The 26571-nt window shown below is 45.3% G+C and overlaps 1 protein-coding gene across 4 annotated transcripts in view; it reads left to right on the top strand.

Moving 5' to 3' along the window:
• KARS1 (lysyl-tRNA synthetase 1) overlaps window positions 1–26571 on the top strand; it is a 580608-nt gene that overhangs the window by 170712 nt on the left and 383325 nt on the right. The window lies entirely within an intron of this gene.

Raw genomic sequence — 26571 nt, 5'->3', positions numbered from 1 at the left:
ATGTATTTACTTCACTGCTGTAGTCTTTTTTTTTTGTTTTATGAAAAAGCCCTCACAGATTAGTGTTTGTATATGACATTTTAGTAAATGTGGTGATTTTTGAGGAGGAAGATTACAACACAAAATGTAGAGGAATCACTAGTGTACTGTTTAGATTTCTGTTTGCAGTGTCAGTGACTCATGTTTATGAATAGCTGAAGGGGCTCGGGAGGGTTTAAGACTGAGGTACAAACAGCTGTTTACCTTTTACAGGAGGTGATTTCCTTGCATCTTCACAACAATATGATGGGTGTAGTACAGTAAGGTACTTGAATAAACATATTTGAGAAGACTTTTGTCTACCATAGTTTATAAAATATTGCAGATCATCTTAATTGGACAGCACAGTGGGTGCAGCTGTAGCGTTGTTGCCTCACAGCAGTAGGTTCTCCAGTTAGATCCTTGGCTGGGGTGCCTTCTGTGCAGTGCCTGCATGTCCTCTGTCTATTTGTTTGGGTTTCCTCCAGGTGCTCCGGTGTCCTCCCACATTACAAAGACATGTGTCTGGGGTGTTTCTCCCGGGCCTCTGCTGAAAATTGGCTTTGTTCCAAGATGGATTTTCCCGGTAAACAAATGTTAAATAAGTAAATAATTGCTTTGACACTGAGGTTGCTATTTATATTTTTTCTTTCCTCTAAAATGTAACGATATTTTGGTTTGATTTTTGTTGGTAAGCAGCCATGTCCTTTCCCAGAAAAAAAATGTTAGTATATTTGATTGGGGGTGGGGGAGGGGGAGTGACCAGATCATTTTCAGACTGGTACATCAGTGCTGTGTTTATTGAAATAACTTTCCATGAATTGTCTTGTATCTTAGTGCTAAGAGAAGAGATCTTGTGTGTCAGCTCTCCTTTTACAAAGCATAAAACCATGATAGTTTCAAATTACAGTCGTGTCAGGGCTCCTTGCATTCTTTCATATGTTCATTGGTTAAAAGGCTAATGACCACTGAGACCTTTAACAAGTCTTCCCCACACACACCCCAAACCCATTTGGATCCAGAATGTCATGGTCATCTATACAGGGGTGCGTATTAAGAGGGAGGTAACTAAAGGATTTGTGGTGGGGGAAGTGTTAGGCTGGTAATTTTCTTATTGACAGCCTCTGTTCATAAGGGACGTGGGCCAGGCCAGGGGTAAATTTGTGATTTCCCATCCAGTTGTCAAGGTTTTGTTTGAATAGAGTCGGGGATTAATTCTGTTTTATGTGGGTGGGAAGCTTATTTCATAGCACAGAGATCCTTTGGGGGACACACATCTCTCTCTCTCTCTCTCTCTCTCTAGTACATTCTGTTTATGTCACAAGCAAAGTTCTGATCCCTGAAGCTAGTGTTTCTGGTACTGTTTGTTTTAAGCGCATGCACCTGATCCATCAGGGTTAAGTCTGAGGAAGTCCTCTAAGCCAAGCAAAAGTCCCATCTCAGCAGCCTGTAGAAAACTGAATACAGACAATACTGCCTTTAAGCCAGTCAGTGTAGGACAGGGTATTTGTGCCCTGAATTCTCCTGTTGAGAAACCTTTGTTGGGTGTTCCAGATGTTGCAAGTGTCTGTTTACATACATGCCAAAGGGGGCATAGTACTCGATGATGGTTCTGATAAGTGCCAAGTAGAATGGTACTGTAACTTCTTTGGACCTGGATGCCATGCTCTTATCTGTAAGTTTGGTGACATAGTATGAGTTTCTTATTATCATAGCTACTTGTTGGTCAAAGGACATATTGCTGTCTACATATGTTAATAGATCCCTTACTACTGCATTGTGTCTTAGGGTTGTTTTATTGATGTAGTAATTAACTTGCGTTGACTGTTTTGCAAAGTGCATTACAGTGGCATTTTTGGCAGTGAGTTTTAGGTCATGGCTTTGGCAAGTCATTTGTCTGTGTTAAATCCTCTTGCAAGATGTTGCTTTCTTGGGGGAATCTATAATAGCTCCCTCCTAGTTTTTACAGATGTCTGCAAACTTGGTGAGATAGAGGCCTTTAACATTAGCTTTGACTTTCGAGAAGTAGATGCCAAACAGGAGACAGAGCCCTGGGCTGCTCCAGTGGTGACCAGTCTCCAGGTTGAGGTAGTCCTACTGATCATGACTTCTTCAGTCCTCTCTGTGAGCAATCCGACAAGCCAGTGAGTTATGTAAAGTTTTATGCCTAGCTCAGAGAGCATGTCAATAATGCCTGAGTAGGGTATTGTATCAGATTCCTTTGCCAGGTCATGATACACAGTATGCACTCTTTTCCCTTCATTCATAGCTTTGGTGATCATTGCAGAGAGGTCTACCAGGTTAAGTAGCACGATCTTCCCTTAAAGCCAAATTGGGAAGGGTCCAGTGTCTGTAGGTTGCCAGTGTTCTTCTTCATCATTTCCATGTTAATTCATTCTATGGCTTTGCATATTAGGCTTGTTAGATTGATGTGATGGGTATGTACTTCCCTAGGTTGGTTGATGGTCCGCCCTTGTGGAGAGGAGTGATTGTTGTGGTTACTTGAAATGTAGCCTGTTTTGCGGCTGTCATTGGAGTTCCTCAGGTGGTCTTAATAGGTTATATTTTAGACTGTTCAAAAGGCAACCAGGGATGTTGTCAGGTCCCATAAAGGTGGTCTTGGCTTTAGTAAGTGCTGCTAGTACCTGGTCCCTGCTAATAGTTAGGGTAAGTATGTTGGAGGTGATTTCATTTGGAAGAGCTAGGGGTGAGTGGGAGGTGAAGTTTGAGATGAATTTCAGCCAGCAGATTTACTCCCTCACCCGAATAGGTGAAGGTGCTACCATTCGCTACCAGTTCAGCACACTGCTCTGCATTACCTTTAAGGTTCCGGACATAGTTGAAGAAGGCCTTGTGACTGTCCTTAGCCTTTGACATTATCCTGACCTTATAGTTGACCTTGTTGGACTTAATTAGACCTCTTAGTTTCATGTTTAGTTGTATAAGAGAGCACTTGTCTTTAAGGGAGTTGCTGTTCCTCATTTTGGACATGAGTTTTTTTTTCCTTTTATTATATACCATTTTTAGGTGAGGATTCCATTGGTGGGGCTTGTTGTGGGTTTACTTTTGGTAGGTATGGTAGCCTGTTTGCAGCCATTCACATGTTTGCATAGGTACTGTGTGAATAATTCCACATAGGTAGTTGTGGTCCCTGGGTTAGGGCAGCCTAGAATTTTAACAAACTGACACTTAAGAACTATTCCAAAACAAGCTATTAACTTTTACTGGTTTAGCTAAGTTTTCTGGGTTTATTCTTTTTTATTCAAAGGAGACAACTTTGTGATCCGCCCTCACAAGTGAGGACATGACATGGTTTGGGGGCGGGGAAGCAATACCATCCCATGTTTGTGAATACCAGGTTCAGTATGTCAGTGCATACTCCAACCAGAGAATCTGTCTCTTTCAGGTTGTTTGTTAATAACGTCCCGGACTTGTGCCTGTGTATTTGAAGCATTGTAAGTCTCCCAGTGTACAGAGGGGTAGTTAGTCACCCACGAATATGGTGTTTGGCTGAATAGTGAGCACCATTAGTAGGTTTAAGTAAGAGAAGTGAGACTCTCTGGGCATAGATGGTGGCCTGTAGCTGGTTATTGTATGATGAGGAACATTATCTATGGTGATCAGGTGGATGAGCTCCATCATGTCACCCTGTTTAATTAACCTGGTGGAATGTTTGCCGCTAATGTAGATTAAGACACCTCCACCTTTGGCCTAATCTGTGCTGCTGTTGATCTAAATGTGTGGAAGCAGTAACACCTTAAGGTTGCTTGGAGACTTTTTCACTATGTTGATGGTGTTTTTGTTTTGTTTTGATATTGCCTAAAAAAGACTTTAAGGGGTGGATTAAGTTATACTCAGTGTCCGAATGCTTGGGAGGAGGATACAGCCCATCCTTGGCAAAGTAATGTGGTCTGACCATGTCCTCTCATGCTGACAGATATTGGATCTCACTGGAGTAACAACATAAATTAAACCAATTATTTTATGTTCATATTGTGGCATCATCCTTTCATATGTGGATGATTTGTATCAGAGCACTGGTATGACATTAGTTAAGTTATTGTTTAAGGTGACTTATGATTGTAGGAGGTATTGTCCAGAGTTGCAGATCATCAAAGTGCAGGAAATTTGCCGCTGCTTGTAGTAGGGTTAGATTCCCTTTGTCTGCTGTTTGACTTGGGAGTATGTCAGTTAACTAAGTATTGTTCCTGGGTCTCCACTGAAAGGGGGCAGTTGTGCCCATTGGGCTGCCATTAACAAATAAAAATATTGCTATTGCTACCACTAATAATATGGAGGGTTGTGATCAGTTTCCGATCATAACTGGTGAGACCCAGTCATAATTCTTTGTGGTGTATGGAGTCTTCTCTATTTCTTGTACTGTCAATTACAAAAAAAAAATGCACACAATGTGTTGTAATGGCTTTGAAGAAAGCCCGTAAAGCACTTGGCGAGTGATGTCGCATAGCCAGCAAGTAAGAAAAAAGTTAGAGACAGCTTTTAAATACAGTCCTAATTTAAACAAGTTACTTTTAGACTGGCGTCTGTAAACTTTGGACTTGGGAGGAAACCAGAGAAAAAGTTCTTCAGTAGTAAAGTCGGCTACTGTAAACACAAAAAAAAATTGCCTTGAGAATCAGGTGCAACATTTATTGAAAATGGATAAGCACTTTCGTTCCTTTTACAGATTAATTTAAACACTAAATCACTTAGTACTAAGTGACTTAGGAGAAAAGATATTCAGGACCAGTGGAATGTCTCCTCCCTTATACCCGACACCAACAGTGCTTTGGGGGTTTATAACATTTGATCTGAAGTAGTTGACTTCATTTGGTCTTCAACCTGTGGGTCATAGATCCGTATCGGATCCGACACGGTTGCATGTCTAGCATCTGATCCGAGCTCCAAGCTCCTCTCCTTACCCAGAATGCCCCTGTCTCCTTTTTCCCTAAAGATCTCGTTTGCCACTGAAACAGCTAGCATTATGGTTTGAGTTCTGAGCATCTTTTGAGTAAGTGAGTTGCTTTTTTTGGGTCTCCATCTATCTAAGGGGTTTCTATTCCCTGTCTATCCTACCTTCCATACCCGCGTTTGGTTGTCAGTTTAAAAAAAAAAAAAAAGTTTTTCCCTTCTTGTCCTCTTCTAGTTTTTTTGTGTGTGTGCATGTGTGTTCTGCTAGCCAGTTTGGGAGTATGTCCGATACCTCAAAACCAGTGTTTAGGAAGTGCACAGAGTGTGGCCATAAGCTTTCCCCAGCCAATGGGTACACTCTGTGCGCGGTATGCCTGGGTGCTACTCACCTGCTTACCCCCTGTCCTATCTGTGTGGGGTTTAACCCACGGGCCATTAAGGACAGGAGGGATAAGCTTTTCCTAAAGGGATTACTTCTCTCATTGGGGATGGCAGCCCCCACACCTCCGGCTTCTACCACAGTTTCAGCTTCTTCTCCCGTCAAGAGGTCTGGGGAAGGTGAGAAGCAGCATAAAAAAGGCTGAAGAAGCGGTCATCTGACCGCTCCGCTCTGGCAGGGCCTCCACCGAAATCCAAGACTCCGGCCAGGTTCTCCCCAGCTCCACTCTTCCAGGTTTTCCCCTGAGCCTGAGGAGTCCCAGATCCGGTCTACTGTTCTGGCCTCCCCTCATCGGCACTCCTAGCTGGTGTTGGTGACCACCTCCTCCCGTTCAGCCTGGAGCCTGAGCAAAGTGGAGATGGATAGGATGATCCGGAAGTTCATCCGCACCCACATCCAGATGGGAGTCTTGCCTGGCCCCTCTCCCTCCGGAGCGGGCAGCTTGCAGTCTTCCTTTACTCCAGTAATTCCTTCTCCGATCCGACCTTCGGTTTTGAGCCTTTGGATCCGAGGACCCTCTGAGTCAGGGTGTTGGAGCCCGATGGTACCTTGTACCTTGACGCCGGCCATTGCCTTGAGTGTGTCAGATCCGAGCTCTCAGAGCTGTAGCCTCTGTGTCGGATCTGAGGAGTTGCTGTTGGCTAAGAGTGTGTCGGAGCGCAGTCTTCCCCTCTGCATCTAGGGGGGATGGCTCCTACTGGCACTTCACAGGATGTCTGCTTCCCTTCAGTCTTTGACGTGGTGAAGAGGGTTCTCTCGACATTGTCGAGGCCCTTGACCATCTCATCCTCTGACTCCGCCTCTACTACTTCTGTTTTGGGTACAGCCCCGACCATCCTGCCATCTCAAGGACAGTCTGTGCCTGGTTTGCGTCAGGAAGGCCCCCCTGAGGGAGCAGCAAGAGGTTTGCGTGTCCTCTCCAGAGTGTCCCACTGAGGAGGTTCCTCGCAAACGGACATGTAAAAGGAGGCACCTGGACTCCCCTCTCCGGAGTCCCTTATCGAAGGCACTGATTTGGAGGAAGGGGAAGGTTCCCCTTCCCAATCACCTCTTAAGGATGTCTCCTTTGGAGACGTCATTGGAATTCCTTCGCTGGGGGGCTGGTCTGCCCAAAAACCGACCTCGGACGAGTCAGTGTTCCTCGAGGCATTCGGCATGGGCCCATCTACTTCCTGGGTGTCCCCTCTTGCAGATCTGCTCATGGACATTTTAACATCTCTTCATGGAAGGAATCAGACAAAGTTGAGCCCATCCCTAAGCGCCCTGATAATGTCCTTAGTCCCCCTCCAGTTAGAACTTGTTGGAATAAGTGGTCCTCCGTGGATACTATGGTGGTGACAGCCGCCATGAAGAAAGAGCTCATGCAGGAGAGCTCTATGGCCCATCCTCCTGAACGAGAGTCCAGGAATATGGACTGTCTAGGGAAGCGGGTGTACGCTTCAGCGATTTTTTCCATAAGAGCGCTGAACTATACGGCACACGTTATTTGGCTGCAGCGAGACTTGATCAAGGAAATCGCTGAGTTGACCCCAGAGTCCATGTTGGTGCAGGAGAAGACGTTCTGTGCTCGAATGGCCACTCTCAAGGGAGTAGCTAATATGTCCATGCGTCTTCCCTCCCATGCCACAGAGGGAGCCGCCAGGGTGGCTGCTTCTAGCATTGCTATAAGGAGTCATGCCTGGCATCGGCTTTGCCAATTCTCGGAACCCTTTAAGGCGTCATTTGCAAATGCCCCATATAATGGTTCTTCCCTGTTTGGGAAGTCAGTTCGAGAGACCTTGGTCCAGAGTGAGAAGGACTGGAAGACACTGTCTGCTGTCAGGATCCGCTTCACTGCCCCTCAAAGGTCCTTCTCTAGGAATCAGCGAGGGGCAAAGAACGTGTGGTTCCGGAAGTGTCAGGCACTTTCCCGGGGACACTCAGGACTCATGTTCCCCTAGAGGCAGAGGGGGTTATAATAGATGCCGTCCTAGAGGCAGAGGGGGTGAGAGAAATTTTGGGCCTCAAGAACAGTTTTCGGACAGACCCGCGCAGCAGCCCTGAAGAGTTGCCCAATTGCTCATCTCTGGAGTCAGTCAGGGGTTGCCTATTGCTACACCAAGCAGCATGGGGGAGTCTGTAACAACAGATCGTTGGGTGTTGCAAATTATATCCAGAGGTTATTCCATCCCATTCATTGAACCACCTCTCCCACCAAATCACCTCCCAGATGTTCCACCCATGTAAAGGGAGGAAGCAGTGCTAGATGGACAGGCCGCTAAGAAAGCGAGTCATCCAGCCCATCCCCCTACACCAATATGGATCAGGCATTTATTCCAGGTTCTTTTTAGTGCCAAAGAAAACAGGGGACCCAAGATCCATCCTGGATCTGTCTACCATAGACCTTGGATCTGGTTCCATATCTTATCCTTTGGGGATTCCTCACCTAGACCTGGACAGTCTGAAACTTGCCACTTAGCTGCTCCGGTTCCTCTGATTATTAGGACTCCCAGTTTATCATCTCCTGTTAAAACCGTTTTGATGGCGACTCACAAATCTTCCACCAGAAGGATATACCATAGCAAGTGTAAACAGTTTTTATGGGCTTTGCAGTGGGCATTGGACCTCCTTTACTGTTTTTGTGTCCGCAGTATTGGAGTTTTTGGCTGGGATTTTTCAGCAAGGTGCCAGTTCCTCCAGTGTCAAAGTCCAACTGGCCGCAATTTCTCATTTTCACTTGGGGAAATATGTCTTCATTAGCCTCTTCTAAACTTTGCAAGACCTTTAAGGATGCCTTTCTTTTAAGACACCCTCCCCCAGTGAAGGATCCTACACCTCCATGGGACCTTACTTTTGTGCTTCAGGCTTTAGTCTCCCCTCCTTTCAAGCCTGAAGCTTCGATAGATTTGCATTACCTTATCTTGGAAGACTGCCTTTTTGGTCACTATTACTTCGACAAGAAGGGTGTCGGAACTTCAAGCACTATCCATCAAAGTTCCTTATATGATTTTTCATAAGGACAAGCTTTTTCTACGCACTAATCCATCCTTTCTTCCCAAAGTAGTGTCAGAAACCAATATTAATCAGACTGTCAGTCTTCCTGTCTTTTTTCCTAATTTCCAGAATAGGAGTGAATATAAATTAAATCTGCTAGATGTACACAGGCAATTGCAATTCTACTTACACAGGACGAAAGCTTTTAGTAAATCTGATCAGTTTGTTTCTTGCTCAAAACCCTTCTTAGGGAAGCCAATTTCTAAGGTGACAATTGCTCGTTGGATTTCCCAATGCATTATTTGAGCATATCCTATCGAGGGAATTTCCCCTCCGGGTCAGGTAAAAATGCATTCCACCAGGTTTATGGCCACTTCAGCGGCTTTTTGGTACAGGGTGTCGCTGAATGATATTTGTTCTGCAGCTACTTAGTCCTCATCTCATACCTTCGTCTCACTTTACAAATTGGACATTGTATCCAGGAACAGGGGAAACCTTTGGCTCTGCCTGTGGTGCTCCAGAATATCCTTCCAAGAGGGCCATCAAGGTGTTAGTAGCTGGGGACTCTGTCCCACAGGTTGAAGACCAAATGAAGTCCACTACTTCAGATAAAGTTATGTACTCATCATAACGTTCCATCTGAGTAGTTGTACTTCATTTGTTTTCAACCCCCCCCCCCCTCCTTCCCCTGATCTTGTCGCTATTGTCCTGGCCTTGTATATGGAAGATGAACATTCCGGGAGAGTCCCTTATTATGCTTGGCTCAGGACTTTTTGGGCTGTCAGTAGTGGTAAGGTCTTGTTGGGTCCAGTGTATGTTTTATGTTGAGCAGCAAACTCGATCTGAGGGGAGGAAGAAGACAGGGGCATTATGGGTAAGGGAAGGAGCTTGGAGCTCAGATCAGATGCTGCATATGCTGCCGTGTTGGATCCAATACAGAACCGTAACCCACAAGTTGAAGACATATGAAGTACAACTACTCAGAAGGAAAGTTATGGGGAGTACATAACTTCTTTTTACATAACTTTGAAAATGCTGTTACAATTGGGTTTTGCATTACAGTAGCAAGTGACAGGTTTAGCTTTTTTCCCATTTTTTTGGAGTGTAATCACAGCACTTTATGCACTACATTGTAGTTGCTTCATTTTCCCAGACTTGCTTTATCCAGTTGATGGTCATGGGGGAGGTGGGGCCTTTCTTGGCACTCACTGGGCACAAAGCAGGAAGAAAAAATCCCAGATATTTTTATGCGTCATGACATATGACACGCACCACATGATAATCCGATACAGTTGTAATAATTTAGGGAAGTAATGTGGTGGATTCTGCAAGATAAAAAAATGTTCGGCATAAACAAAAAGGATAAGTTAGAGCTACCTGAACTGTACTGAAGACCTTGATGCTGTTATCTTTAAATCTGAGCAGCTCCTTTCCAGAGATGTATATTGTTAGAGGGCAGACAAAGGTGTGAAAACATCTCAATAGTGTTGAGTTTTGGGAAGAATGAGGTAAGATTAAACACCTTTTATAACACTGTAATTTATTGTTGGAAGACTTGGATACATTTCAGCACATCTTACATGTGAGTTAATATTATTTATCATCATCCTATTAATTCCCTGCATGAGATCCATCTGGTCCATTTGTTCTGCTGAGAGGGGTGAGTTGTGAGCACCAGGAGAGTGGACTGCCATTTCTTTGGGGGGGCTTGGGTTTTGCTCTCTTACTCCCTGCTGTTTTCTAAAAATGCCTGTAGCATCAAAAATTTGATGTGCAATGGGCTGTTGAAACATACATTCACACTTGTGCATGTGATGTACTCTGTTTGCACTGTCCCCTTGAGGCAACACAGTCTCAAGATTCCTGGTTTCAACCAGGAATTCCAGCTTAGTGTCGTGAACACACTTATCAATCCCTTCCCATGAGGTGAGGCAGGCAGTCTAAACCTCTTCATTATTCCCTTCCCCCCACCAGCTCCAGCATATGCCCGAGCTACTAATTGAACACTGGATACATAGTTCATAGTCTAAGCTTCCCTAGCTTTACATCAACAAAGCTCACCTGTTATAGTGGGCTTACAGCACAACACTGCTAATGGATCATTGCAGTGAGTTGCTTGAATGAAGTGCATACCTTGGAGTTAAACCTGGGAGAGAGGAGATTTGTTTTCTTCTGTAAGGTGATATTGGAGGAGGAAGAATGCCATTTTCGAAGGAGTGAGCTTACAGGTTTGTGTAATTGGCCTATAAGCAACTGAAAGATAACTGCTTACTGTCTGTGCCAGACAGTGGTACAACTTTAGCAACACTAAATTCAGAGCTGCTGTTGAAAAGTCAGATTTCTTCTCCAGTGAAGCAGGATTGCATATTATTGTATTTAGTTAACACAGTGATAGAGAGACAGAGTTTCAGAAGGACACTGAAAACAAGGGGAGGGGGTTGATGCCACAAAAAGAGAGGCATTTACGTTTTGATTATTGTGTTCTTCATTCTGAGCATATTTCAAAATAGATATTTATATCAGCAGTGATGTGTTTCATAGTGATGGAAATGTGTGTAGTAATATGGAAGTCTAGTAAGTAATAGTGGAGGAAAATGGGGGAGCTGTGTTAGATGAAATGCTAAATTCTACCTGTGATCCAAGCAGCATGGACTTTACAAACTGATTGGTAGTAAGGAATGGAGGGACTGATCACTGAAAGGCCAACTTATTTCCATGCCATTTTTTTTTTTGTTTTTTGAAAGAGGAGGGATTTTTTTGGCTTTTGCTTTGAATCTCACTCTTCTTTTCAGGACGTTCAGAATATAAAGTATGGAATAGTGTGTCTGTGTCTGTGTGTCTGTGTCTGTGTGTGTGTGTCTGTGTGCCTGTCTGTCTGTGTGCCTGTCTGTCTGTGTGCCTGTCTGTCTGTGTGCCTGTCTGTCTGTGTGCCTGTCTGTCTGTGTGCCTGTCTGTATGGGCAAGGGGAGGTGAACAAGGTTGTTGAAGCTGTTGCTGTGAATAACAGCCTTCTTGTCATGTAGCAGGCAGAGGACATTCATGGGAAGGGGGCTGAAATATGTTGTAGGTTATTCATTGAGAATACTGAGGGGAGTGGTGAAAGGGGCTTGAGATGTGAGGTACGTTATAAGATGTGCAGAGAATGATCAGAGGTGTTATACCAGAATGAAAGTGAGGATGATTCTGCAAAGGCTGTGTTTTGTGAACATATATCTCAGGGTTCACCTTTGTCTGTTCTGATTCTGTCTCCATTTTTTTTTTTTATTTTTCCCATCCACCTGCCTAACTGTTGTGTTCTTAAAACTTTATGGCTTTTGAGTTGGCTGCCTATACTGTAAATTTGATATTGGACACTCCTCCCAGTCCCATCACATCAGTTCATTCTCCTGAGTACAGTGAGATCACTTTGGAAGGCCCTCTCCTTTATTTTCTTAACCCTGAATTGTCTTCTTTTCCTCCCTTTCTGCTTTAAAAAAAGCACTTTTCAGCTTTTACTGTATGTGCCTGTACTTTATTTCTTTATTTTGATTTTGTTGCTTGTTCTCAAGCGTTCAATTGCATTTATTCTGCTGCATTTATTACTGCTTGTTAGTAGCCTGATTAAATTAAAAAAAATACACAATATTCGCTGCTTTTACTATATTTTTGTCTCTTCTTAGTTTATTACTTTATTTTTGCTTTTGTTTAAGTGTTCAGTTGCATTTATTACGGTCTGTTACTTGCTTGATTAAATTGTAATGGTTACTGTGCCTCTCAGTTTTGGTTTAAAGACTTGAGCTTCAACCCAGTTGTTTTACATTAAGAAGGTTTGTGGTCTACACTCTTGTGGGGGGAGAGGGTGGCCTCTACCCTTCTGAGCTGGGAACTGCTGGTTGAAGGCTCATTGTGTCTGTTATTCTGAAAGTGCCTTAGTTCTGGTTTAAGCACTCACTTGGACTCCAAACCAGTTATTTTATATAAGGAGGGTTGTGGTCTATACTGTTGTGGCAGGAGAGTGTGGCCTACACCCTTCTGAGATGAGAATTGCTGGTTGAAGGCCTATTGTGTCTGTCTTCTGAAGTGTCTTAGATGTTCTTCATGTTTCACTGTTGCAGTCATCACACTTGGGTTATCCTGCCAGGGGTAGCCCTCAGTCGGCCCGAATACCACAGGCTTAGTATTTCTGCATCGGTTGTTGTCGCTCCAGGACTGACGTCAGGTCGTCAGTGGTATAAATCATTCAGCCAACACCATTACATCAGTCTTTCTTGCTGTGGAGCCCGAAGCAGAAGTAGTTTGCATGAGTGCCGGTCGGCCGCTACCTGAGTTTTCGTTTCCGAATTAAAGTTGCAATCTTCTAAAGCCAAGTACCCCATTGGGGATTCTTTTTTCTTGCTCTAACCGATGTCAGAAAAAGTTAACAATTGTCTCGCCTGTGGAAAGCAAATACCACACCGAGACTTCCATTCTTACTGCGTCACCTGTGTAGACCAAGACCATGACGTCCTTCGCTGTTGCTTTTGTGCTTTGTTCAACGCCAGCACTATACGTTGTCGGGCCCTTATTGTAGCCAAATATTTTCGCTCTCAGTCCTCGTATTCTGATACGGCTTTGGTCAGCCATCCGACTACTGATCTTCTGAAGAAAAAAAAAAGTAGGGATAAAGACAGAGACACACCGCACAGGTCCAAAACTGCCGATGACGCTACCATTAAGCTAGTAGTCAGTTGTCTGGTCATCAGTGAGGCGCTTTCGCAGCCCCTGATGCCCGCTTATGTGGATTCGCAGGCCACTACCGAGACCCGTTCGGAGTCCAGTATGCAGCGAGACTCTTCTTCTACTAAGGATCTGTGGATGTCTCTACCTTGGATGGGTCTGGAGCCGCTGAGCAGCCAACGGCTTCCAAGGAAGTTCTTCGCACTACCGATACTCAACACAAACCGATGACTTCTATCGCATTGTCAGTTCTTCCTAAAACTACCGAGTTTCTAAGGCCCAGGGTATGAACTACGCCTAAAAAAATGATGACCCAAGCTCAGGCACCTACCTCCATGCCTCAATCTCAAATGGTTAAAATGGCGGAAGACCTTATTATGCTTATTAGGGGAAGCCAGGATAACCCTTCCAAAAGAAAGAGACTTGTCCCCAGTAGTTTTATCTGAACAGGAGTCCTATGACTCTGAGTTTTCTGAATATGAAGACTTGCAACCCCTCTCTGCTTATGAGGATTCTGATTCAGAGGAATCCATTCCTTCTGCCTCTCCTCTTCTCTCGAGAACTTTTCATTTGGTGAAACCCTATATATTTTAAGGGAACATTTCCAATGGGAATGTCAGGACTATCCTCAGTCAAAAAAGAGACTCCGGGAATTCTTAGATTTACCACAGCACAGACCTTTAGCCATTCCTCCTGTCCTGGATGTTATGGAATCCAGTTTGACTCCTGACACCCTTCCTCCTGCTCCCAGGAAACCTGACAGGTACTGCAGAGTCCCTGACTCTCACAAATTCCTTTTCAAAAATCCTACTGCTGACCCAGAGGTAATCTCCCAAAGGACCTAAAGGAATTAAAGCAACCTCAGCTAAGAATCCCACTCCCTCAGACAGGGATTCATGAGCTTTAGACAGATGGGGTAAAAAGTATACACCTCTGCAACTCTTGCTATTAGAGCACTAAATTGTCAGTTCAGCAGCATACCATGGAGCTCCTCAAACAAAAAATATCTTCCTTTCCTGCTTGTGCAGAAAGTAAAGACTTACAAGAGCTTATGCATTCTGCAAGCCAAGTTACTAAGCACACTTTGCAATGTGGCTTTGATGCCCTAGAAGCATCTTTCAGGGCAGCAGTCACTGGTTCTGATGTTCATCGTGTTTCACTGTTGAAGTCATTACTCTTGGGTTATCCTGCTGGCAGGCTACCCTCAGTCGGCCAGAATTCCAAAGTCTAGGTCCGGCGTCGGTTGCTGTCGCCTCTTCCCTGATGTCAGTGCGCCAGGGGTATAAAAGAGGCAGTCGACGCCATTTTCTTCAGTCTTTCTTGCCGTGCGGTGCCCGAAGCAAAAGCAGTTCGCAAGTGCCGGTCGGCCGACTCCTGAGATATTCAAATCGGAATTTCAGAACCAAAGTCTTAATTAAAGCTAAGTACCCCATTGGGGAAACTTTTTTTCTTGCTCCAGACCGATGTCAGAAAAAGTTAACCATTGTATTTCTTGTGGGAAGCAAATACCTCATAAGAATTTTCACTCTTACTGTATTCCTTGCCTTGGCCCTGATCACAACGTTGCTAGATGTCGGTTTTGTGCTAGATTTAACCAACGCACTATTAAGCGTCGGTTCGATTTTGCATTTCATTACTTTGGCCGAAGATTTAATTATATAATGCCGTCGGACCAGCCGACAACCGGAGTTTACAAAAAACGCAAGGACAAGGAAAAGGATAGGCATCCGAGGTCCAAAACCGACGAGGCCTCTGCTAGGCCAGTCGCTGGTTCTCAGTGAGGCACTTTCACAGCCCCTGGCACCCACTACCTCAGAGCCACAGGCCACTTCGACTCCCATGTGGAGCCGACTGGGCCTCTGGATACTCAAGGTATTGGACACTCGGAAATCATTCCATCAGATGGGTCTGGAGCCGCTGAGCAGGCATCGGCTTCTGAGGGTGTCTTCAGACCTACACAACTAACTATATATTAAGCCATATTCAGCTTCAAAGACTAAAGCAGCTCTAAAGACAAAGAAACAAGTACAACATTCTCCTGCTCAGACTTCCATGCCTAAAAAAACAGATGCTCGAAATGGCCGAAGACCTAATTACTTTTATCAGGGGCTCCTGTCCCCCTCCTGATAAGAGGCCTAGGCAAGAGACAGAGTATGATTCTTCTGATCAGGTTTCTATTTCCTCTGATTCTTCTTCTGAACAGGATTTCTCCATGCTTCCCTATGAGGATTCTGATGCTGAAGAATCCATTCCTTCAGCCTCTCCTCCTGAGGATTATTCTTTTGGGGAAACCCTGCATACCATGAGGGAGCATTTCCATTGGGAGAGCCAAGATTATTCTGAATCTAAGAAAAGGCTCAGAGACTTTCTGCTACTTCCTCAGCACAGACCCCTTGCTATTCCACCCAAGGGCTTTAAATTGTCAGTTTCATATGCTTAAATATCAGCAATATTTAATGTCACTGCTTAAACAGAAATTGTTGACAAATACTGAATGTTCAGAGAACAAGGAATTGCAGGATTTATTACATGCAGCTGAACAAGTGGGAAAGCATGCTTTGCAATGTGGTTATGATTCACTGGAGGCCTCTTGCAGGGCCGCTGTTACAGGTTCTGTTATTAGAAGGCATGCTTGGTTAAAGGAACAGAATCTGCCTGATCATGTTAAAGCAAAATTATTAGATGCACCATTACAGCATGATACTTTGTTTGATACTAAAGCAGAAGAGGTGTTGAAAAAAATGGAGGATAAAGCAAAATGCAGACAGTCGAGGATTTCTTACAGGTACAGCCACCCAGGTTTAGCAGGAACTGGCCTTCTAAAAATTGGTCTTTTCCAGTGTCAGACAGGCCACAGATACAGGCATCCCAGAGGCAGATCTCAGCCCCAAGGCTCATACAGGCCTAAACAATGGGATGCTCCTACCTCCAAAAGTGGAGAAGACAAATCACAGCCTTACAGGAAACAGTCCAAATGACTTTCTTCTACCAGATCCAAGCACTTTTCTTTTGACAGCCCCCTTAGGGGGAAAACTAGCACTTTTTTCATCAAATTGGCAAATGGTTACCCAAGACAAATGGGTCCTGAACATAGTGTCCCAAGGCTACAGGTTCCATTTTCACACACTACCAAGGTCAAAAGGTATGCCAGACCTGCCACACAATCAATGGGCAGAGGCACAAAAACAAATTACAGCCCTCATGGACATGAGGGCCATTCAGCAAGTACCACAACAAGAGCAGGGGCAAGGATTTTACTCCAGACTTTTCCTAGTACCCAGAAAGGACAAAACCTGGAGACCAATACTGGACCTGTCTATACTAAATACGTTTCTGGAAGTTCCAAAATTCAAGATGTTGACTCTACAGCAGCTACTGCCCATGCTGGGCAAGAAGGCTAGGCTCGTAACTTTGGACCTAAAAGAGGCATACCTGTATGTCCCAATCAGACAATCTTGCAGAAGATACCTCAGATTCATAGCTGACTCAATGCATTACCAATTCTCTGCACTGCCCTTGGGCTTATCTACTGCACCCAGGGTCTTTGCAAAATGCCTGGCACCAGTAATTGCGTTTTGCAGACAAAAAAGAATTCAAATATATCCCTACTTGGACGACTGCCTAATTCAAGCAGAGAATAAAGACATTCTTCTAAAGCATCTGGCGTTTGTAAAAAGATTACTAATTGGCCTAGGGTACACAGTAAACGAAAAGAAATCAAAACTAGTGCCCTCTCAAGAGATAATATTCCTGGGTGCAAGCTTAAATACAACTGCCCAGATGGCTTATCTCACGCCAGACAAACAAAAACATCTGACTACTTACTTCAAGAAATTGGCAACAAAAACCCACTTATCTGCAAGGAAAATCCTGCAGGCCTTGGGTTTCATGGCATCCTGCATTCTACTAATTTTATATGCCAGACTGCATATGAGGAAACTACAATGGTATCTAAAAAGTGTTTGGACTCAGGATTGCTACAGCCTGGAGACAGCAATTGCACTCATTCCCTGCCTGCAACAGGAGTTTCAGTGGTGGGCAGAAGCCTGTCACCACAACATGGGTCTGCCATTCAGTCTACCCACAGCCAGACACTGACAACGGATGCATCAGATTATGCCTGGGGAGCCCATATGGCAGGAAAATTTATTCAGGGCACATGGCCTGCAAACCAGATGCATCTTCACATCAATCAAAAAGAGATGCTAGCTGTTCAAAATGCCCTGACAGCTTTCAAGGACCTGCTTCATCCAGGATGGTTACTGATTAAAGACAGACAACACTACGGTCATGTGGTACATAAACAAGCAGGGAGGTACACATTCCTACCCCCTCTGCAGACAAGCAATGACCTTATAAGACACATCATTGACTTTTCAAGTTCACCTGCAAGCACAATTCCTGCCAGGAAAAGCAAATACTCTGGCAGACGAACTAAGCAGAAACCTCATGGATCCCCATGAATGGAAACTGGATCCACAAATCTTCAGCATGATAATAAGGAAATGGGGATGCCCAGACATAGATCTATTTGCCTCCCCTCACAACTGCCAATTGCAGAGATTTGGCACAAGGATTTATCACAAGCAAGCATGGAAAGTGGACGCCTTATCCTTCAGTTGGAAAAATCTAACAGTATATGCCTTTCCTCTACTGCCTCTCCTTCCCAGGGTACTCCTAAAGGTCAGACAAGAGAAGCCAAAAATGATACTGATTGCACCAGACTGGCCACGCCAGCACTGGTACCCAATCCTAAAGAGCTTGTCTCAAGGTCCAGCATGGATATTGCCTCAAACTTCTCACTTGCTGACCCAACAAAACAATCAGATCCTGCACAGCCAACTCAGGACCTTAAATCTGGCAGCATGGCAGATATTCAGAACACTCCTCTTTCAAAAGCTGTTATGGATGTTATCTTGGAGGCCAGGAGGCCCAGTACCAGAAAATCTTATGCAGAAAAATGGAAGAGATTCTGTGCTTGGAACAAGGCATTGACACGTGTGTACCAAATATCCCCTCAGATTTTACAATACCTAACTGAGATGCTGAACAAAGGCCTTTCTTTCTCATCAATTAAGATTCTTGCCTCTGCCATTTCAGCCCATTACAATGTGGAACCACCTCTCTTTTCTCATCCTTTAATAAGGCAGTACCATAGAGGGGCCAAAAACATTAGGCCTCCAAGGAGAGCACCAATTCCGGCCTGGGACCTCAATTATGTTTTGGAAAAACTCACACTGCTTCCTTTCGAGCTAGCATCAACAGCAGATATAAAATTCTTATCCTGGAAAACAACTCTGCTCCTAGCAATAACCTCTGCAAGGCGAGTCTTGAGTTACAAGCACTCATGGCTGTGGAACCTTTCATCATTTTTCATCCAGACAGGGTTTCTCTGAGGACAAACCCTACATTTATGCCTAAGGTGGTGTCCAGTGTGGCCCTCAACCAAACCATTCACTTGCCTACCTTTTATCCAAATCCACAGAACAAGGGTGAGAAAATTCTGCATTCTTTGGACATGCACAGACAGCTACGCTTCTACTTGGACAGAACTAAAGCTTTCAGAAAGACTGAGCAACTTTTAGTGTCATATGCTGCAGGATCACAAGGAAAGGCTATCTCAAAACAGACTATTTCTAAATGGATAGGCCATTGCATCCGTTTCTGCTATTCTCAACATGGCAAAGCAGTGCCTAAGGGCATTAGGCCTCATTCCACCAGAGCAGCAGCTTTCCTCCGAGGAGTACCAATCAAAGATATCTTGGAGGCTGCAGCCTGGAGTTCAGTGCACACCTTCACAAAGCACTACCACTTACCTCTTTACTCTAAGTCCAGAGCAGGCTTTGCCACTGCAGTCCTGCAGGGCCTCATTGCCTCTCCTAATCCTATTTAGCCCAGCCACACATCCTCAGCTTTGGAATTAGGTTACACACCCACCATCCCCCTTTTCTTTGCTTGGTCTTATCTGCACTTCTCTCTCCTATACAACCTATTTGGTGTATTTGCTTGTAGCTGAAGGACATTTTTTTTGTGCATGCATTTTTATTGGCATATTTTTCAGCCTACCAGTTTGGGGGCACCTGACATCTGGGGCAAGAAAAACTGAAGAAACTGGCGTTGGCTGCATCTTTTATACCCCTGGCGCACTGACGTCAGGGAAGAGGTGACCGCAACCGATGCCGGACCTAAACTTTGGAATTCTGGCCAACTGAGGGTAGCCTGCCAGCAGGATAACCCAAGAGTAATGACTGCAACAGTGAATACACTCTAACATCTACATTTATGGTAGGTACACAACTGTACTTTCTTATAAGGAATGCTTGGCTTAAGGAACAGACCTTGCCAGACCATGTCAAATCAAAATTATTGGACGCACCATTGAACAAAGACAATTTGTTTGGCACCAAGGCAGCAGAAGTCTTAAAAAAGATGGAAAAAAATGCTAAAGCTATGCAGACAGTTAGACTTTTTACAGGTCCAGCCTCCGAGGTTCAGTAGGCATTGCCCCTCCAAGCACTGGTCCTTTCCGGCCCCCTCCAGGGCAGCTCAGCCAAGACCCAGGGGAAGCAGACCCCCCTCAGACAGCAGTCCTAGGGAATGCAGAGATCTAAGCAATGGAGTTCCTCCTCTTCAAAAACAGGGAGTACTAAGCCACCCCCTTATGGTAAGAACTCACAATGTCTTTACACCTCCATCCCTTACCTCTGCCCACCTGCTTGTGCCCCTAAGAGGAAAACTCTCCTTCCATGCAAACAACTGGGCTTCTGTTACCAACGACCGATTGGTCCTCAACATAGTATCCCAGGGATACAAATTTTATTTCCACACTCTACCAACCCCAGAAAGGTTCTCATATCTTCCTCCAAACCAGTGGGCAGAGGCCAAAAAGCAAGTAGATTCCCTGCTCTCTGAGGGCAATACAGCATGTTCCCGCAGACCAGATAGGCCAAGGTTTCTATTCCAGACTCTTCCTGGTACCCAGAAAAGAGTGCACCTGGCACCCAATCCTCGATCTATCCATTCTAAACACCTTTCTGGTGATACTGAAATTCAAAATGCTCACCCTCCAGCAGCTTCTTCCTATGCTTTCCAAGGATGCTTGGTTAGCCACCCTAGACCTAAAAGAAGCCTACCTGCACATCCCAGTCAGGGAATCTTGCAGGAAATATCTACGTTTCAGGAAAGGATCTATGCACTTTCAGTTCTCTGCGGTTCCCTTTGGCCTATCCACTGCTCTCAGAGTTTTCACAAAATGCCTAGCTCCACCTATTGCTTTTCGTAGACAAAGAAATATTCAAATTTACCCCTACTTAGACGATTGCCTCATTCAGGCAGACAATCAGGACAAACTGTTACAGCACCTGACCTTTGTAAAGGACCTACTGACCTCCCTGGGGTATACTATCAACGAAAAGAAATCAAAACTAGTCCCCACACAAAAAATTGTATTCCTGGAAGCAAGCCTGGACATGGCATTCCTTACTCCAGAAAAACAAGCCTACCTGACAGGCTACTTCTCTCAACTAGCCACCAAAACCCAGTTATCCGCAAGGAAAATCCTGCAAGCTCTAGGGTTCATGGCCTCCTGCATTCTACTTATTCCATATGCCAGACTGCATATGAGGAAACTACAAAGGTACCTAAAAAGCCATTGACATCAGCACTGTCAAGACCTGAAAACTTCTATGATACCCTGTCTAAGGAAAGCTTTTCTTTGGTGGGCAGCAGCATGCAACCACAACAAGGGACTTCCCTTCTCACATCCCCATGCCTCCCAGACCCACACCACAGATGCATCAGATTATGCCTGGGGTGCACACATTGGACGGCAGGTGCATTCAGGACCATTGGAGCCCAAATCAAATACATCTGCACATCAACCAAAAAGAGATGCTAGCTGTTCAGCACGCCCTGACAGCTTTAGACCCCCTACATTACCCGGGGCCTCTAGTGATCAAAACAGACAACACCACAGTGATGTGGTATATCAGCAAGCATGGAGGGACTCACTCTTAGCCTCTCTGCAGGCTCGCCATGACCCTTTGGCACACAGCCTCAGCCATGCAAATACACCTGCTAGCACAATTCCTGCCAGGCTCCCTAAACTCACTGGCAGGTAACTTGAGCAGAAACCTGCTAGACCCACATGAGTGGCAGCTAGACCACAGAACTTTCAACCTTGTATCCCAGAAATGGGGCACCCCGAAGGTGGACCTCTTTGCCTTCTACTCCAATCAGCTCAGCACATTCTGCACCAGGGAACCTCACAGCAAGGCCTGGAAAGTGGATGATCTATCCTTCCAATGGGTAAACCTCTCGATCTGTGCATTTCCCCCTCTACCACTCATTTCAAGGGTACTGGTCAAAATAAGGGAGGAAAAACCAAGGGCAATCTTGCCTCAGACTGGCCACGACAGCACTGGTATCCACTGCTGCGCAACCTGTCACCTCTGCTACCATGGCACCTACCTCAGACCCCAACACTCCTGACCCAGAAGAATGGAGAATTCATGCATCCACAATTACAGACCCTCAACCTGACAGGCTGGCTTATTCTCTGACCTCTTCTCCAGCTGCCAGCGTAAGCAAACAAGTCCTGGATGTTGTACGTGAGGCCAGATGCCCCAGCACTAGAAAATCCTATGCTGACAAGTGGAAAAGGTTTTGCACCTGGATCCAGGCTAAGGGAGCCGGAAACAGCACAGCCCTCCCTACCTCTCATCCTGGGTTACCTAGCAGACCTACTACACAGGGGTCTATCCTTTTCTTCTATTAAAATGCATGCCTCTGCCATCATCTCTGCTCATTACAGCACAGAGCCACCTCTCTTCACACACCCAGTTCATAAGAGGGGCTAACAAATTAAGGCCACCCAGTAGAGCTCCTACCCCGGCTTGGGACCTTAACTTTGTGTTGGAAAAGCTCACCCTACCCCCTTTGAGCCTGCAGCTTCAGCAGAGTTAAAATTCCTCTCTCAGAAAACAGCCTTGCTTCTGGCCATCACTTTAGCTAGAAGAGTTTCAGAGCTACAAGCACTCATGGGTGTAGAGCCCTTCATCATTTTTCATGCTGACCTTCATCATTTTTCATGCTGACAGGGTCTCCCTCAGGACATACCCAGCCTTCATGAATAAAGTGGTGTCCAGTGTGGCTGTCGACCAATCCATTCATTTGCCCACCTTTTTTCCTAACCCACAAAACGAGGGGGAAGGATTCTGCACTCTCTAGATGTGTACAGACTGCTCAAATTCTATCTGGATAGGACTAAATCTTTTAGAAAGACTGACCAATTGCTAGTCAGCTTCGCAATGGGGCAGAGGGCAAGGCCATATCAAAACAATCAATCTCCAAATGGATAGCACACTGCATCCATTTCTGCTACAAACAGCATGCGTAACCGCCCCCCAAAGGGGGTCAGGGCGGATTCCATCAGGGCAGCCTCCACCTCTGCAGCTCTTCTCAGAGGGGTCCTCGCCAGGGACATCCTGGAGGCTGCAACATGGACTTCTGTTCATACCTTCACCAAGCATTACCACTTGCCTATCTTCTCCAAATCCAGAGGAGGCTTTGCCACCGCAGTCTTGCAGGGCATCCTAGCCAACCCCCAGTCTTCTTGACTGCCTCCACTCTTTTCTTCAGCTTTGGGAATCAACCCAAGTGTGATGACTGCAACAGTGAAACACGAAGAACATTAGTACAGTTGTGTACACTTATAGTAAATGTAGATGTTCGAGTGTATTCACTGTTGCAGTCCTGGATGTCCTTCATGGATGCATCTGCAGTCATAACAACAGGGTTGTCCTGTCGTCAGGCAGCCCTTCGGTCGGCTGGATTCCAAAGTCCGGGTCCGGCTTCGGCTGATGTCGCACTTCACCCGACGTCATCTCTGCTGGTCTTCGGGTATAAAGGCATCAGCCGACGCCATTTTCCTCAGTCTTTCTTGCCGCGTGGCGCCCGAAGCAGAAGCTGTTCGCAAGTGCCGGTCGGTCAGATCCAGAGATTACTACTACCGAATACTACTTCGAAGACTTCTAAAAGCTAAGTACCCCGTTGGGGACTCTTTCTTGCCTCAGCCGATGTCAGAAAAAGTCAATAACTGTTTAACTTGTGGGAAACAAATACCTCATAAAGATTTCCACTCTTACTGTTTGCCCTGTTTAGGCCCAGACCACGACGTAGCAGCCTGTTCGGCCTGTGCTTCATTCAACCGACGAACGCTTAGGCGTCGGTCGGAGTTTGCTGAACAGTTTTTCGGCTCTGATTTTGCGTACATTATGCCGTCGGTTCCTCCGACTACCCAAATTGTTAAAAAACTCAAAGAAAAAGACCGACACTCGCGGTCCGCGGTTTCGGCCGAAACCATGGTTAAGCAAACCGCGAGTGTCTCGGTTTCGGCCGAAACCGAGAAAACTGACCAAAGTACAGCCGAATCAATGACTACTACTGAGGTTCCTGCTACTTTACTTGAATCGGCCTCAGAAATTTTACCTACAACAGTGGTTACTAGTGACTTATCAGACACCATCCCTTTGGATGTCTCTACCCCAGCACGTGGTGCTGCTAGGCCTCCTGCAGCCATGTCTATTAAGGCCTTTGCCAGGGCTAAAGCAGCCAAATCTACTAAATCAGTGCCTGTTAAACCCCCCTCCACCAGGCCCACTTCTAGTTCACAAATGCTTACTCTGGCAGAAGATTTAATATCTTTAATTAGGGGATCTCAATCTCACCCAGACAGGGCCTCTCAGCCCCCAGAAAAGAGACCTAGAACAGAGCCCCCCGAGCCTGTGTCCTCTGATGATTCTGCAGATGACTCAGATATTACAGACCAGCCAGAGGCTCCTTTCTCCAATTATGAAGACTCAGATGCTGAAGAATCCATTCCAGCTGCTTCTCCACCAGAAGAATTCTCCTTTGGGGAAACCTTGCATGCCATGAGGGAACAATTCCAATGGCAGGAACAGGATTTCTCAGACTCCAGAAAGAGACTTAGGACTTTTCTGCACCTACCACAACACAGGCCCTTAGCTATACCTCCTGTCCTCTCTGTTGTGGACGATGCATTTAATGATGTCTGCACTGCACCAGATTCCTTACCACCAGCCCCTGCCAAACCAGATAGATTTTACAGGGTGCCAGACACTCATCACCACCTTTACAAGGCCCCAATTGCAGACCCCGAAGCTATATCCCAGGGGCCTAAGGCAGTAGCCTCTACCACAGCAAAAAAACCTATTCCTTCTGAAAGGGAATCCAGGTCTTTAGACAGATGGGGCAAAAAAGTTTACACCTCTGCTACTCTCTCAGCTAGAGCCTTAAACTGTCAGTTTCACATGATACAATACCAAGAGTTTATGCTCGATCAGTTAACTAAAAAGCTATCCTCTGATGACTCTATAGATAAGAAATATGTATTAGAAATGGTAAATAACATACAACAGGTCAGTAACCATTCCTTAAAATGTGGCTATGATGCACTGGAGGCTTCATTTAGATCAGCCATGACTGGCACAGTGATAAGAAGACATGCATGGCTGAAGGAACAGGTCTTACTGGATCATGTTAAAGCTAAGTTATTAGATGCTCCTATGGATAAGGCCAGCCTGTTTGGTACACCTGCCCAGCAGGTAATGAAGAAAATGGAAGAAAAGGCAAAATCTGTACAAACGGTTAAAGATTTCTTGCAGGTTCAGCCACCAAGGTTTAGCAGGAACTGGCCTGCCAAAAATTGGTCCTTTCCTGACTCCACAAGATCCCAAAGTGGCAGGAATAGACGTTCCAGAGGCAGAAATCAATCCAGAGGGGGTGCCTACAGAGGCCGACAGTGGCAAGGTAATAACAGAAGCACAGCCACAGCCACTACCACTACAACAGGACAATCACAGTGACTTGAATCTAACTCCGCCTACCAGGGAACAAATAGCAGCACCATTAGGCGGAAAATGAACCTTATTTTCAAAGAACTGGCACTATATCACAAGACAAGTGGATTTTGCAAACCATAGACCAAGGTTACCGGTTCCACTTCCACACTTTACCAGTCAAAAGAGGAATGCCAAACCTACCTCCAAACCAAAAAACAGAAGCTCTACAGCAGATAATGCAATTAACAAAGATGAGAGCTGTGGAAAGAGTACCAATAACAGAACAAGGCAAAGGATTCTACTCCAGACTATTCCTAGTTCCAAGAAAGGAAAAAAGTTGGAGACCTATTCTCGACCTGTCCACCTTAAACACATACATCATTGTCCCAAAATTCAAAATGCTGACCCTACAGCAACTTCTTCCCATGCTGGGCAAGGAGTGTTGGCTGGTAACTCTAGATCTCAAGGAGGCATACCTGCACGTCCCCATTCGACCAATTTGCAGAAGATACCTCAGATTTCTTGCAGGATCAGAGCACTATCAATTCTCAGCATTGCCCTTTGGCTTATCTACTGCGCCCAGAGTATTCACAAAATGCCTGGCATCAGTAATCGCCCACTGCAGACTACAGGGAATCCAAATTTATCCATACCTGGACGACTGCCTGCTACAAGGGGACAACAAAAGCAAGCTGACAACAGATTTACAAAGGGTCATTTACTTGCTACAAGCACTGGGATACACAGTCAATTTACAAAAGTCAAGGCTGATACCATCCCAAACAAGGACATTCTTGGGCGGAATTGGACACAGTAAAACAAATGGCATTCCTGACTGCAGAAAAACAAAAAGAACTCCCTCTTTACTTCTTGGCACTAACAAAACAGAACAAGCTAACAGCAAGAAAAGTTCTGCAGGCCTTGGGCTTCATGGCATCATGCATAATCTTGGTTCCACATGCCAGACTGCATATGAGAAAACTACAGTGGTACCTAAAGAATTTATGGTCCCAACACAGGCACAGCCTAGAAGCAGAAATTCCACTAATCCCATGCCTAAAACAGGAGTTCCTATGGTGGGCTCAAGCATGCCAGTCAAACCCAGGCCTACCCTTTCACAACTATCAAGCAAGCCAAACCATCACAACAGACGGTTCAGACCTAGGATGGGGGGCTCACATGCTGGACAAATGCGTACAAGGATTGTGGACGCAGGACCAGCTTCACCTGCACATCAACCTAAAAGAAATGCTGGCAGTAAAACTGGCAATCCAAAAATTCAGACCATTTCTCAAAGAAGACCATTTGATGATAAGGACAGACAACACCACAGTCATGTGGTACATCAACAAACAGGGAGGCACTCATTCTTACCCCCTATGCAGAATGACTTTGGACCTTTGGAACCTGGCACTCGGCTACAACATCCAGTTACAGGCAATATTTGTACCAGGAAAGGAGAACACTCTAGCAGACATGTTAAGCAGAACCACCTCGGATGCTCACGAATGGATGCTACACCCGGACATCTTCAAGACCATCACAAAGAAATGGGGAATGCCACAGACAGATCTATTCGCTTCCCCTCTCAATCACCAGCTCAAAAAATTCTGCACAAGGACATTCCATCCACTTGCATGGAAAGTGGATTCGCTCTCCTTCAGCTGGAAAGGT

The sequence above is a fragment of the Protopterus annectens genome, chromosome 8.part1, assembly GCF_019279795.1.
Source record: "Protopterus annectens isolate FY-2018-M chromosome 8.part1, PAN1.0, whole genome shotgun sequence".
Lineage (NCBI taxonomy): Eukaryota > Metazoa > Chordata > Ceratodontiformes > Protopteridae > Protopterus > Protopterus annectens.
Note: the sequence above shows the minus strand (reverse complement) of the source record. Positions and strands in the feature narration are given on the sequence as shown.